Source organism: Panthera tigris, chromosome A1, assembly GCF_018350195.1.
Source record: "Panthera tigris isolate Pti1 chromosome A1, P.tigris_Pti1_mat1.1, whole genome shotgun sequence".
NCBI lineage: Eukaryota > Metazoa > Chordata > Mammalia > Carnivora > Felidae > Panthera > Panthera tigris.
The window spans coordinates 108,546,817-108,561,150 of record NC_056660.1 but is presented as its reverse complement, the minus strand read 5'-3'; the positions used below and the strand labels follow the sequence as shown (position 1 = coordinate 108,561,150).

Genomic DNA, 14,334 nt, shown 5'->3' with positions numbered 1-14,334 from the left:
CCCAGAAATAGGAGACCTGCACTGGGAAGACAGTCCCTATAACATTTGGCTTTGAAAACCAGAGGGGCTTATCTTCTTGAGCTTTTACAATCAGTGGGGCTTGACACCAGCAACTTTAAAACTCAGCAGGCTCAGGGGCTTCCAAGTGGCTCAGTCAATTAAGCGTCTCACTTTGACTCAGGTCATGATCTCACAGCTTTAGGTTCAAGCCCCACGTCAAGCTCTGTGCCGACAGCTCAGAGCCTGGAGCCTGTTTCGGATTCTGTGTCTCCCTCTCTGTATGCCCCTCCCATGTTCATGTTCTGTCTCTCTCATTCTCTCAAAAATAAATAAACTTTAAAAAAATAATTAAAAAAAATAAAAAAAAAAACTCAGTGTGCTCAGCTCTGGGAGAGCCAGAGGGCAACAGGAAATAGTTCCCACTGAAAGGAACAATCCAAATGACAGCCCTGCCTTAGTTTAAAGCTAGGTTCTCTTTTCTGCTTATTATGGATCTTTGATAAGAAATACAATTGCTGAGAAGTCTGTTTTGCTTGCTGTTTGCTACGAGCATTGTGAGGCCTTTCCTGAATGTAACCCGCTGTGTAGTAGAATGGGTTGTAAAACTTCCTAAATGTAGTCTGATATGTAATGGAATGAGTGATTGTACATAAACTAACCAGCATTTCTCGCTTCTGTAAACCTGCTTGCTCAACACATTCCTCCCCTTCCCCCTTCCCCCTTTTTCCTCCCGCCACAAGTAACGGACAAAGCCTTCCCGCCAAAAGACAGACAAAGGATGCCCAATCAGAGAACAACAAATGTCCTTACTTTAAAATCAACTAATCAGGCCCCTCATAATTTGAAACCTCCCCTGTGCTATTTGTCTCTGTCTATAAAAACGCTGTACCAACCCTGATCGTGGCCTCTTGCGTCACCGGTGACGAGTGCGCAGAGGACCAGGTTCGAACCTGCAATAAACGACCCTTGCCGCTTGGCTTTGACTTACGACTCTGGTGGTCTTTTGTGGGAGGTTTTGGAACTTCAGGCATTACACCACCCTTTAAGAGACAGCATAACAAACAACTCCATTGAGATATAGCAAAGCAGCAGCCATTTTAAAAGTACCTGCATTATATGGGAAGGGGACATATTTACTAATCTCAGAACTTTGCTGGAGGGGCAGGGATCTTTAAGAGACTTCTCTGGGAACAGAAGAGCTGGTTAACATCATTTCTCTCCCCAACCCTCACCCTCCAGCCTAGATATTCAGACACCTTTGGGAACCAGTGTGAACCTATCTTGCTAACACCCTGTGCCTTGTTCCCACATTCTCCTGCCGATCAGGCCCATCTAGCCTGATCCAAAGCATCTCATTCTGCAAGCAGACCTGCTAGTGACTAGCAGCACTCCAAACCGACTCTTCCTTTAGAGAGAGAAAGATAACTACACACACCAGTTTAAATGGATCCCCAGCAGTGGGCTGGATGCAAACATCTGATCTGACTGCTAGCCTGTCACCAACAAAAATCTCACAGGAGGCAGCACAAAGAGCCCTGTAGTTCAGGGTCACTGCAACCCCAACAGACAGACTGGAGCAGACATCTGGTGTCTCCACAGGCTTCACTCACCAATGAAAGCCCTTCTTGGGACAATGAAGGGAGACTGCTCTGAAGTGCCAGGTGACCACAGTTCCAAAAAATAGGCTGAGGGGAAGCATCTGGTCTGACCCAACTACAGGACCAAGACAGCCCCAGAATTTCCCTTTAACCACACACAGACCAAACCCTGCCCACAACAGGCAAAGAGGGCAATTGCAGCCAAGTTGACTGAAGGCAAATGCAGCTCAATCACAACAGAAGGGCACACACAAAACACATAGGGGACACCCCTGAAGCATCAGGTTCTGGTGAGAAGGGAACATCATGCAGGAAAGGACTACAGGACCTCTTCTTTATAAGGTCACTATTTTCAAGATGAGGAGACATAAGTGACCTTCCTAACACATGGAAACAGATGCAGAGAGTTAGACAAAATGAGGAGACAGAGGAATATGTCCCAAATAAAACAGGACAAAATAAGGCAAAACAACTAAATGAGATGGAGACAAGCAATATGCATGGTAGAGAATTCAGAGTAATGGTCATAAAGATACTTGCTGGACTAGAGAAAAAAGTGGATGATCATAGTGACACCTTCAACAAAAAGATAGAAAATAGGAAAAAGAAGCAGAGATGAGAAGTCAATAAATGAAATTTAAAATACATTCAAGAGAATAAATAGTAGACTAGAGGAAGCACAATAATGGATCAGAGAACTGGAAGACAGAGTAATAGAAAGCAACCAAACTGAACAGCAAAAATAAAAAAAGAATAAAAACTTGAATATGTTAAGGGAACTCAGGATATCATCAGATGTAGTAACACTGGTGTTATAGGAATCCCCAAAGGAAAAGAGAATAAGGGAGCAGAAAATTTATTTGAAGAAATAATTTATTTGAAGAAAATTTCCTGAATCTGGGGAATGAAACAGAAATCCAGATCCAGGAAGCACAGAGATCCCCCAAAGAGGTCCACAGCAAGATACACAATAAGTAAAATGACCAAAAGTAGGGGTGCCTGGCTGGCTCAGAGGAGCACGTGACTATTCATCTCAGGATTGTGAGTTTGAGCCTCACATTAGATGTAAAGATTACATAAATAAATAGACTAACTTAAAAAAAAGACCAAAAATAGTGATAAAGAGAGAATTTTAAAAGCAGCAAGTGAAGATAAGACAGTTAAATAGAAGGCAAACCCCATAAGGGTATCAACTGAATTTTCAGCAGAAACTTTGCAGGCCAGAAGGGAGTGGCATGATATATTCACAGCACTTAAAGGGAAAAACTTGCAGTCAAGAATATTCTGTCAAGCCTATCATTCAGAATAGAAGGAGAGATAAACAATTTGCCAGGAAAACAAAAGTTGAAGGAATTCATTCACTAAACCAGTCTTTCAAGAAACTTAAATAAAAGGTAATTCTTTGAGTGGAAAGAAAAGACCATAAACAGGAGTAAGAAAATTAGGAAAGGAAAAAATTTCAGAGGTACATATAAACATAACAAAAATAATAATCACTTATAAGCCAGTCCAGAAGTTATAGCACAAAAGCAATAAAATAACTCAAAAGATTTACAAAATAATAGGATGTAAATAAAGTGTGACATCATGTACATAAAACGTGGGAGAGGAGTGCAAATTTAGTGATTTAGAATGGGTTCAAATTTTAGCAACCATCATCTTAATATATATGGACTGCTTAATACAGACTGTACAGAATGTTATATATAAATGTAAAGGTAACCAGAAATCAATAACCTGTAGTAGACAAGCAGAAAATAAAGAGAAAGGAATCCAAGCATAGCACTAAAGAAAGCCATTACACCACAAGGGAAGAGAACAACAAAGGAACAGATAGAAACTACGAAAACAACTATAAGGTAACAACATGGTAATAAGTGCATACCTATCAATAATTACTTTGAATGTAAATGGACTAAGTGCTCCAATAAAAATATAGGCACCAGGAAGATTATTATCATTACTAAAAGCAGGGTAATTCCCAATGTTTGGAGTGTACTTTGGAGCTATAGTCCCCAAGACCCCCCCCCCAAAAAAAAATCAAAATCAAATAAGTCAAAGAAAGACTCCAGTGAAGGAGTCACCCTTTTAATTCAAGCAGCTTAATCTGTGATCTTAGGTAAGTGACTTTCAACTTCCCCAGCAGAGTGAATCCAGACACAGCAGGTAGTGTTAGCCACACCACAGACACATCCTTGCTCAGCTAAAAGATAATCAAGAGTTGTTCTATTATTAATAACAACTTTGGCCAGAGAGTCTAGAGAATCTTTATTGGGAAGCTATTGCCCTAGCACGAGATGCTGCAGTATCTTCAACAATAAAGGAGAGGGTTTGTTTTGTTTTTAATGTTTATTTATGTTGAGAGAGAGTGAGTGCACAAGCATGGCAGGGACGGGGCAGGGGGAATGAGAGAGAGAAAGAGAGAGAGAGAATATCCCAAGCAGGCTCCACACTCAGTGCACAGCCCAACTTGAGGCTTGATCTCATGATTACAAGATCCTGACCTGAGCCAATATCAAGAGTTGCATGCTTAACCGACTGAGCCACCCAGGTACCCAAGGAGAGAGTTTTGATCATATTTTCATTTTCACTTACTCCTAACCAGGGAACACGGCCCTGTCAAAGGAAGCAAATCCTTAATCATGAATGCCTCCTGGTAGTTCCTTTCTAATTTGACAATGTAGATCCAGGAAAGTTGGTCATTGAGATGTCTAGTTTCCTTGTGAAAAGTTTCTTTGTGAAAAGTTAGTTAGATAACCTAAGAAGCATTGCTCAGCTATCTTCCCACAACCTAGGCATTCATAGACCCAAGAATAATAACCACCATAGACATAGACAAACCCTGTCAGGGCACAAATCATTCCCATTAGGGTGGTAGGATTTCTGTGTTTATCTATTCAAGCAAGAGATCAGGTTTTCAGTGCATATGTGGAGAAAATCTAGCCTGAAAGAATGAGTCATTCTCAATACTTTGCAAAGATAGGTGGTGCTGGTGACAATTCTTAGAGAGTTGTGGCAAATCTGATAGATAATCCTGAGAAAATGGGGTGCAAGTGTACTAAGATTTATATAAGGAGTTGTATCTAATTGGGTGCATACAGTTATAACTGAAGAAAGGTAAAATAAAGCACAAGTTGTTCTGGCCATCAAAGGTGAACTTGGTAAGAGACTACTAATGGGGTTCGACTATAGTTTATGGTGACATTAGGAAAAGAAATTCATTACAGGGTGGACCAGGGCGGTCTCTAGCACCATGGACAGATCAAAATTTTTGATGACAAATCCAATAGGCTGGAAGGTTACCCCCCTTAGCAATGGTCTGGGAGACACAAATGAGCAAGTTCTCTTTCCAGGCCAATTACAGAGTAAAGGAAAGGAAGACAAGAAAAGATTCTGTTTAATTGAAGTATGAAATGTTGTTCTGGCATCTATGGCAGAAGCAGTCTACCTTGATGTCAGCTTCTCCTCTCCCTTGTCTATGTGATTTGGAGGTCTCCAGCATCTCTACACACTAGATGTCAGGTGGAGACTCCTCAGCTGTGAGATGATTATCGAAGGCTCCATGCTCCCACAGTCATAGGGCTCAGTGCTCTAATCCATCAGTGTCAATGGTCAGGAGAACTTGGTAAGGTCATTTTCAGTGGGGCTCAAGAGCTGTTTTACTTCGATGATGTTCTCAAAATACCTAGTCTCTGGACAACCTGGGAGAAATGGACAAATTCCTAAACACCCACACACTTCCAAAACTCAAGCAGGAAGAAATAGAAAACTCGAATAGACCATAACCAGTGAAGAAATTGAATCAGTTGTCAAAAATCTCCCAACAAATAAGAGCCCAGGACCAGATGGCTTCCCTGGGGAAGTCTACCAGACATTTTAAGCAGAGATAATACCTATCCTTCTCAAGCTGTTCCAAAAAATAGAAAGGGAAGGAAAACTTCCAGACTCATTCTATGAAGCCAGCATTACTTTGATTCCTAAACCAGACAGAGACCCAGTAAAAAAAGAGAACTACAGGCCAATATCCCTGATGAGTATGGATGCAAAAATTCTCAACAAGATACTAGCAAATCGAATTCAACAGCATATAAAAAGAATTATTCACCATGATCAAGTGGGATTCATTCCTGGGCTACAGGGCTGGTTCAACATTCGCAAATCAATCAATGTGATACATCACATTAATAAAAGAAAAAATAAGAACCGTATGATCCTGTCAACTGATGCAGAAAAAGCCTTTGACAAAATTCAGCATCCTTTCTTAATAAAAACCCTCGAGAAAGTCGGGACAGAAGGAACATACTTAAACATCATAAAAGCCATTTATGAAAAGATCACAGCTAATATCATCCTCAATGGGGAAAAACTGAGAGCTTTCCCCCTGAGATCAGGAACACGACAGGAATGTCCACTCTCACCGCTGTTGTTTAACATAGTGTTGGAAGTTCTAGCATCAGCAGTCAAACAAAAGGAAATCAAAGGCATCAAAATTGGTAAAGATGAAGTCAAGCTTTCACTTTTTGCAGATGACATGATATTATACATGGAAAATCTGATAGACTCCACCAAAAGTCTGCTAGAACTGACACATGAATTCAGCAAAGTCGCAGGATACAAAATCAACGTACAGAAATCAGTTGCATTCTTATACACTAATAATGAAGCAACAGAAAGACAAATAAAGAAACTGATCCCAATCACAATGGAACCAAGAAGCATAAAATACCTAGGAATAAACCTAACCAAAGATGTAAAAGATCTGTATGCTGAAAACTATAGAAAGCTGATGAAGGAAATTGAAGAAGATACAAAGAAATGGAAAAACATTCCATGCTCATGGATTAGAAGAATAAATATTGTTAAAATGTCAAAACTACCCAAAGCTATCTACACATTCAATGCAATCCCAATCAAAATTGCACCAGCATTCTTCTTGAAGCTAGAACAAGCAATCCTAAAATTTGTATGGAACCACAAAAGACCCTGAATAGCCAAAGTAATATTGAAGAAGAAGACCAAAGCGGGAGGCATCACATTCCCAGACTTTAGCCTCTACTACAAAGCTGTAACCATTAAGACAGCATGTATTGGCACAAAAACAGACACATAGACCAATGGAATCGAATAGAGACTCCAGAATTGGACCCACAAAAGTATGGCCAACTAATCTTTGACAAAGCAGGAAAGAATATCCAGTGGACAAAAGACATTTGTCTCTTTAACAAATGGTGCTGGGAGATCTGGACAGCAACATGCAGAAGGATGAAACTAGACCACTTTCTTACACCACTCACAAAAACTCAAAATAGATAAAGGACCTGAATGTGAGACAGGATACCATCAAAACCCTAGAGGAGAAAGCAGGAAAAAAACTCTCTGACCTCATCCCCAAAGGCACATCCCCTGACACATCCCCAAAGGCAAGGGAATTAAAAGCAAAAATGAACTACTGGGACCTCATGAAGATAAAAAGCTTCTGCACTGCAAAGGAAACAATCAACAAAACTAAAAGACAGCCAACGGAATGGGAAAAGATACTTGCAAATGACATATCGAACAAAGGGCTAGTATCCAAAATCTGAAACTCCACACCTGAAACTCCACACCTGAAAAACAAATAACCCAGTGAAGAAATAGGCAGAAGACATGAATAGACACTTTTCTAAAGAAGACATCCAGATGGCTAACAGGCACATGAAAAGATGCTCAACGTCGCTCTTCATCAGGGAAATACAAATCAAAATCACACTGAGATACCATGTTCATGCCAGTCAGAGTGGCTAAAATGGACAAATCAGGAGACTATAGATGCTGGAGAGGATGTGGAGAAACGGGACCCTCTTGCACTGTTGGTGGGAATGCAAACTGGTGCAGCCACTCTGGGAAACAGTGTGGAGTTTCCTCAAAAAATTAAAAATAGATCTACCCTATGACCCATCAATGGCACTGCTAGGAATTTACCCAAGGGATACGGGAGTGCTGATGCCTAGGGGCACTTGTACCCCAATGTTTATAGCAGCACTCTCAACAATAGCCAAATTATGGAAAGAGCCTAAATGTCCATCAACTGATGACTGGATAAAGAAATTGTGGTTTATATACACAATGGAATACTACTTGGCAATGAGAAAGAATGAACTATGGCCTTTTGTAGCAACATGGATGGAACTGGAGAGTGTTATGCTAAGTGAAATAAGTCATACAGAGAAGGCCAGATACCATATGTTTTCACTCTTATGTGGATCCTGAGAAACTTAACAGAAGACCATGGGGGAGGTTAAGGGGGGAAAAAAACTTACAGAGAGGGAAGGAGGCAAACCATTAGAGACTCTTAAAAACTGAGAATAAACTGAGGGTTGATGGGACATGGGAGGGAAGGGAAAATGGGTGATGGGCATTGAGGAGGGCGCCTGTTGGGATGAGCACTGGGTGTTGTATGGAAACAAATTTGCCAATAAATTTCATATTTAAAAAATAATAAAATGCAAACAAAAATAAAAAATAAAAATTTAAATATTCAAATAAGTAGCTAATTAGACAGTAATAATATCATCATAGAAATTAGGAAGTATTTATCATCATAGAAATTAGGAATATAGTGGAATGAATATAACAAAAATATTATATATCAAAACTTGAGGATGCATCTAGATTATCATAAAAAGATTTATATTGTATGATTCCACTTATGTGAGGTATCTAGAATAGTGAGATTCATAAATACAGAAAGTTGAATGGTGGTTGCCAGGGGCCAGCAGGAGAGAGGAAAATGGGGAGTTCTTGTTCAATGGATGTAGTTTCAGTTTTATAAGATGTAAAATTCTGGCGATTGGTTGCACATCAGTGTGAACATAGGTAACTTTAATGAACTGCACACTTCAAAATGGTTAAGATGGTAAATTTTATATGTATTTTATCACAACTCTAATTTTTTTAATTAATAGAGGATTTTATGAACAACTGTATCTAATAATTTTAAAAAGTTAAATGAAATATCTTAGAAAAATATAAATTACCAAATCTGAAAACATGAGTAGACATATAATTCTTAAAGATGTAATGCAAAAACTTACTTCTGCCAAAAAAAGATAGTAATCACCGTTACTTTGGTTCCTACCTTCTGTCCCGATTGGCTTCTACCTGTCTCATCTTTCATCTCATCAGCCTAATGAAGAGTTGATAGGGCAGGTTGAATGCTGTTATCTCTTCATGTGGTCTCTAGTCACTTGGAGCTTTAAATCCCCTTGCTCCCCTACACCCACCCTCTGTTTCAGCCAGTCTGATCTCATCAGTTTTTCCCTAGTAGTCTCTGCTTTGAAATTGTCTTCATACAGCTTCTACCTAGAAACCTATGTTTTCACTTATTTTTCCAGTTGTCTATTTTTAGGGTCCATTTAAAATCTAGGCTGCTCACAAGCCTTGATAAGATTTAGAAAGCTGTCCCACTTCCTAGTTCATGCTCAAAAAATGTGGACTTGAAAGTTCACATGCTTACTTTGAAATTAGTCATTTTACCGTGTCTTGTATTGGACTTTCCTAATTGTCAGCTGTTCCATGTATTCTCCTTGGGGTCTTGAGTGGTACCTGGACAGTTAGGGCATGAATCCAGGGTTCTTGAGGTTGGAGTAGAAAGGGACTGTTGCTTTATTAAGAATGCTCACCTCTTCAGCTGGCTGGAGAAGACCAGACTCCAGTGCAGACTCTGTGTCGGCTTGTTGCTTCCCTAGGGTTCTGCTTACAACTTGAATGCCCAGTTACTGGTACTCTTCCCACAATGTATAGTCAGCTGCCTGACCTATTGAGACCCGTTGGTAGTATCCTGGCTTGCTTTCTTTTCTTTTTTCTTTTCTTTTCTCTTTTCTTTCCTCTTTTCTTTTCCTTTTCTTTTCTTTTTTCTTTTCTTTTTAGAGACGGTGAGAGCTCAGGGAGGGGGGCACGTAAAACGGGAGGAAGAGAATTCCAAGAAGGTTCCAGCAGAGCCTGACGCAGGTCCCGACCCCATGACCCTGAGATTCTAACCTGAGTCAAAATCAAGAGTTGAACGCTCAACCAACCGAGCCACCCAGACACCTCTCCTGGCTGTATTAACAATTATATATTTTTTCAAGTTTATTTATTTATTTTGAAAGAGAGAATGCTAATGGTTTGGGAGGCAGAGAGAGAGAGAGAGAGAGAGAGAGAGAGAGAGAATCCCAAGCAGGCTCCACACTGTCAATGCAGAGACCAATGCAGGGCTTAAACTCACAAACTCTGAGATAATGACCTGAGCCAAAGTCGGATGCTTAACTGACTGAGCCAGCAAAGCATCCCATATTTCTAAGTATAGATGAAAAAACCATACATTCACATTACAAACAAAATGAGGACTATTCAGAAATATTTTAAATTAGAGATGCTTTTGGTAGAAGGTAATACCTTAAACAAAATATGTAATGTCACATGTAAAAAGAAATCCCAAGTTCAGGCAATTTTAGGGCTAGTTTATTGAGGCTCAACAATGTTATGAACTCAGGATGTTTTTCTTTTCTCTCTGCTTCTTTTAACATATCTGCTTCTCTTCAGATTAACTATCTTCAACCAAGATGTCTTTAATAGTTTTAGGTGTCATATTTAGACATAGCACAATATACAGCTAAAGAGTTATTGTTTACTTTTATTTATAACATTGAACAAACATTTTCTGATGTCTCTCAGTAAGCGTATGTCTTGACCTAAATTGGATTACTTGCCCATTACAAAACAAATGACTGGCCAGCGGAACAGCACCACTATGATTAGCTTAGAGCCTTGGACTGCTCAGTACATGATCAGTTGATGACCCTAGAATTCCTTGAAGCAAATTGCTCTGTGGAAGAGGGTGGATGCCTGAACTGAGTTATTTTTTTAGGAAGCTGGAAGGGGATTACCAGCATGACAGCAGAGTTGGCAACAACATGACAGTTGTAGGAATAAAGACAGTAGAAAGCATTCATAATCTACTCAGTGGAGACAATCATGATGTCTTTGTACAGACTTTTTAAAAAATTTTTGTGTACAAAAAATATCTATTTCTTTTAACCAAATTTAGTTAAATTAAGTTTTGACCAAAATTGGATTGTAATATTTTTTTATAATATGACTTGGTAGCTGTTGCCTTTCTGTTAGCGAATATGGGTTTCATCATTATTTTAATGTTGCCATATTTTATTAAATATGTATGTCATAATTTAATAAATTTTCTTTCCTTGAACATTTTAAATATTTAGAAAATGCTTCAGTGAACAATTTGTTAAAACATCTTTGCACACTTTATTTTTTCCTGGAGGGAAAGACATAGGAATAAAATTGCTAGAATCTGGACTTGTGGTGTTCTTTCAGAAAGATTATATGTAGCTGACAGTGTGTGGATGTACTTACCTTCTTTCCAACCTGATCAACTAGATATTAGTGATGTGTTTACTGATCTGTGAGGCAATTATAGCTTAGTCATTAAAAGCATTGGTTTTGGGGGTTTACCTACCTGGGATTATATCATAACTCTATTATTTACCAGTTGTATGACTTTGGGAAGTCATATAACTTAACTTCTCTGAGCTGGTTTTATCTGTAAAGTTGGAGGCGGGGAGGGTGTTCATACTTGATTAGTATTGATAGTTGGGAAGATTAATGGACATAATGTTTTTAATTCCTTATTCTAGGCCCTGGTACATAATAAAGTCAGAATATTTGAGATGTGCTTTTAAAATTTATTATAAAATAAAATATCTTAATTTTGAATTAATTATTTTTACTTTCTCATTTTTTTCCCTGAACAAATCCCATAGCTGGGCTGAGAAAAGAGATGCATTGAAACTTGTAACATCTGAAGATAAGGAAGACTTGGGAAACTTAGTGGATGTGTACTGAAGCATCTAAATAAATTTAGTGCTGAAGCATCTAAATAAAGATTGGTTATTACTGGAGAGCTTTGTCCTTCAGGACCCATCCATTGGTGAGCTGGGTTGTGTGTGTCTGGGTGCATGTGCGCTTTTGCATTAGCACACTTGGGTGTATGTGTGTACATGTGCACACTTGGGTGTACACATGTTTATGTGAGCTTTCCCTCATATTTCTGAATCTTTTTCTGAGCTTATGAAGGTATTTAAGAATGTTTTCCTTGAAACTTTATTATATCTCACGAATCAAACTATCAATACGTCGAGAATTTTTTAGAGACTGGTATTTGATGTATTTTTATTTCTTTAATGTTTATTGGTCTCTTTAAGCTTCCTATTTCTTCTTCTACCAGCTTTTCTCATTTTGTATTTTCTAGTGTCTAAAATTCATTAGCCTATATCAGTTCTTATATTTATTCCTTTATGATATTAAATATCCTTAGTATTATTGGTTATTTTCATTCTTAATTCATTGCTGATTTATCTTTTATTTTCTTGGCCATTTTGACTATTTTAAAATATATTCTTAAAGAATCATCTCTTGCATATGCATAACATAAAATATATTTATGCATAACATATATGCATATATAATAAATATATTGCATAATAAATGATATGCATAACATAATATTTATCTTTTTAACCATTTGTGAATGTATAACACAGTGGCATTAAATACACTCACAAGACAGTGGTATACCCATTACCACTGCCTATTCCAAAACTTTTTAAATATCATCTTTAGCATAAACTATATAACAATTAAAAACAATAACTCTCCATTCTTCTACTAGTCCCTGGCAACTGCTATTCTGGTTTCTGTCTCTGAATTTGACTATTATATGTAACTTACTTAAGCGGAATCATGCAATATTTGACCTTTTGTGTCTGGCTTATTTCAGTGAGTATGTTTTCAAGTGTCATCCATGTTGACAAAATTTCCTTATTTTCTATGAATTGAACAGCATTCTATTGTGTATATGCCACATTTTGTTTATACATTCATCTGCTAATAGACACTTGGACTCTTTCTCCCTTTTGGCTACTGTGAATAATGCTGCTATGAACATTGGTCTGCAGATACCTATTTGGATCTCTGCTTCCAGTTCCTTTGGACATGTACCTAGGAATTATAATTCCTGGGTCATATGGGTCATATGGTAGTCTTATGTTTAACTTCTTGAGAAACTGTTTTCTACAGGGGCTGCACCACTTTATTTTTCCACCTGCAGTGCAGGAGGGTTCCAATTTCTCTACATCCTTGCCAACACTTTTTATCTTTCATTTTTGATTTTGGCCATCCTAGTAAGTGTGAAGTAGTATCTTGTTTTGGTTTTGATTTGCATTTACCTAATGACTAATGATATTGGGTACCTTTTCATGTACTTGTTGGCCATTTGTATATCTTCTTTAGAGAAATGTTTGTTCAAGTCTTTTGCCCGTCTTTAATTATATTGTTTGCTTTGTTGTTGTTGTTGAGTGTCAGGAATTTTTATATTTTCTGAATATTAATCCCTTACCAGATATATAGTTTTTAAATATTTTCTCTCAATCATTATTTTGTCTCCTCACCTTCTTGATAGTATCCTTTGATGCAAGAAAATCTTAATTTTAATGAAACTGGGTTTTTTGTTGTTGTTGTTGTCAGTCCTTTGGTTACATCCATGAAATTGTTGCCAAATCCAGTGTCATGAATATTTTCTCCAGTGTTTTTTACTGAGTTTTTATAGTTTTAGCTCTTAAATTTAGATCTTTGACTAAACTTAAGGGATTAAACTTATTGGATTTGGAGTTCATTTTTATATATGATGTAGGGTAAACATCTAATTTCATTCTGTTGCATGGGATATCCAGTTTTCCTAGCATTCATTTTTTAAAAATTATTTTAAAGAAATCTCTATACCCAGTGTGGGGCTCAAATTCACAACCCCAAGATCAACAGTCTTATGTTTTACCAACTGAGCTGGCCAGGTGCCCCAACAGCATTCATTCTTAAGACTATCCTTTCCTTGGGATGGTTGGGTGGCTCAGTCAGTTAAGCATCTAACTCTTGATCTCAGGATTGTGAGATCAAGCCCTGCATTGGGCTCTGTGTTGGGCTCTGTGCTGGACGTGGAGCCTACTTAGAAAAAAAAAAAAAAGACTATTCTTGTTGAAAATCAGTTGACCATATATGTAAGGTTTTATTTCTGGGCTTTCTATACTATTCCATTGGTTTATGTGTGTATCCTTACTCCAGTTACATGTGTTTTTTTAATTTTTAGTTGTGGTGAAATATATATAACATATATATACGTAAAACAAAATTTACCATCCTTACCATTTTTAATCATACAGTTCGGTAATATTAGTTAGGTCACATTTATGTAATCAGTCTCCAGAAAGCTTTTTATCTTGTATAAATGAAACACCATTTGATAGTACTGACATATGAAAAATGACTTAAGTCTTCGTTTCCATCAACATGGGATATCTGCTCCATTTATTTAGGTCCCTTTTATATTCTTTTAGTAATGCTTTCTAGCTTTTAGTATACAAGTCTTTCACCTCCTTGGTTAGATTAATTCCTAAATATTTAATTCTTTTAGATGCTGTTATAAAGGGAATTGCTTTCTTAATATAGTTTTAAGATAGCTCCTTGGTGGTATACAGAATCACAATAGCTTTTTGTGTATTTATCTTGTACCCAACAACTTCGCTGATAATTTATTAGCATGACTATTTTTCTTTGTGGATTTTTAAAGATTTTCTATATAGGGTCATGTCATCAGTGAATAAAGATTGTTTTACTTCTTCCTTTCCAATTTAGATGCATTTAA

At 37.7% G+C, this 14,334-nt stretch overlaps 1 long non-coding RNA gene across 1 annotated transcript in view; it reads left to right on the top strand.

Annotated features, from left to right (window-relative positions):
* LOC107180158 overlaps positions 1–11,465 on the top strand; it is a 37,389-nt gene extending 25,924 nt beyond the window's left edge. The window contains exon 4 of the long non-coding RNA XR_001510889.2: positions 11,402–11,465. This is a non-coding gene — a long non-coding RNA (uncharacterized LOC107180158). The remainder of the gene's footprint in view (positions 1–11,401) is intronic.
* The last annotated feature ends 2,869 nt before the right edge of the window (positions 11,466–14,334 follow it).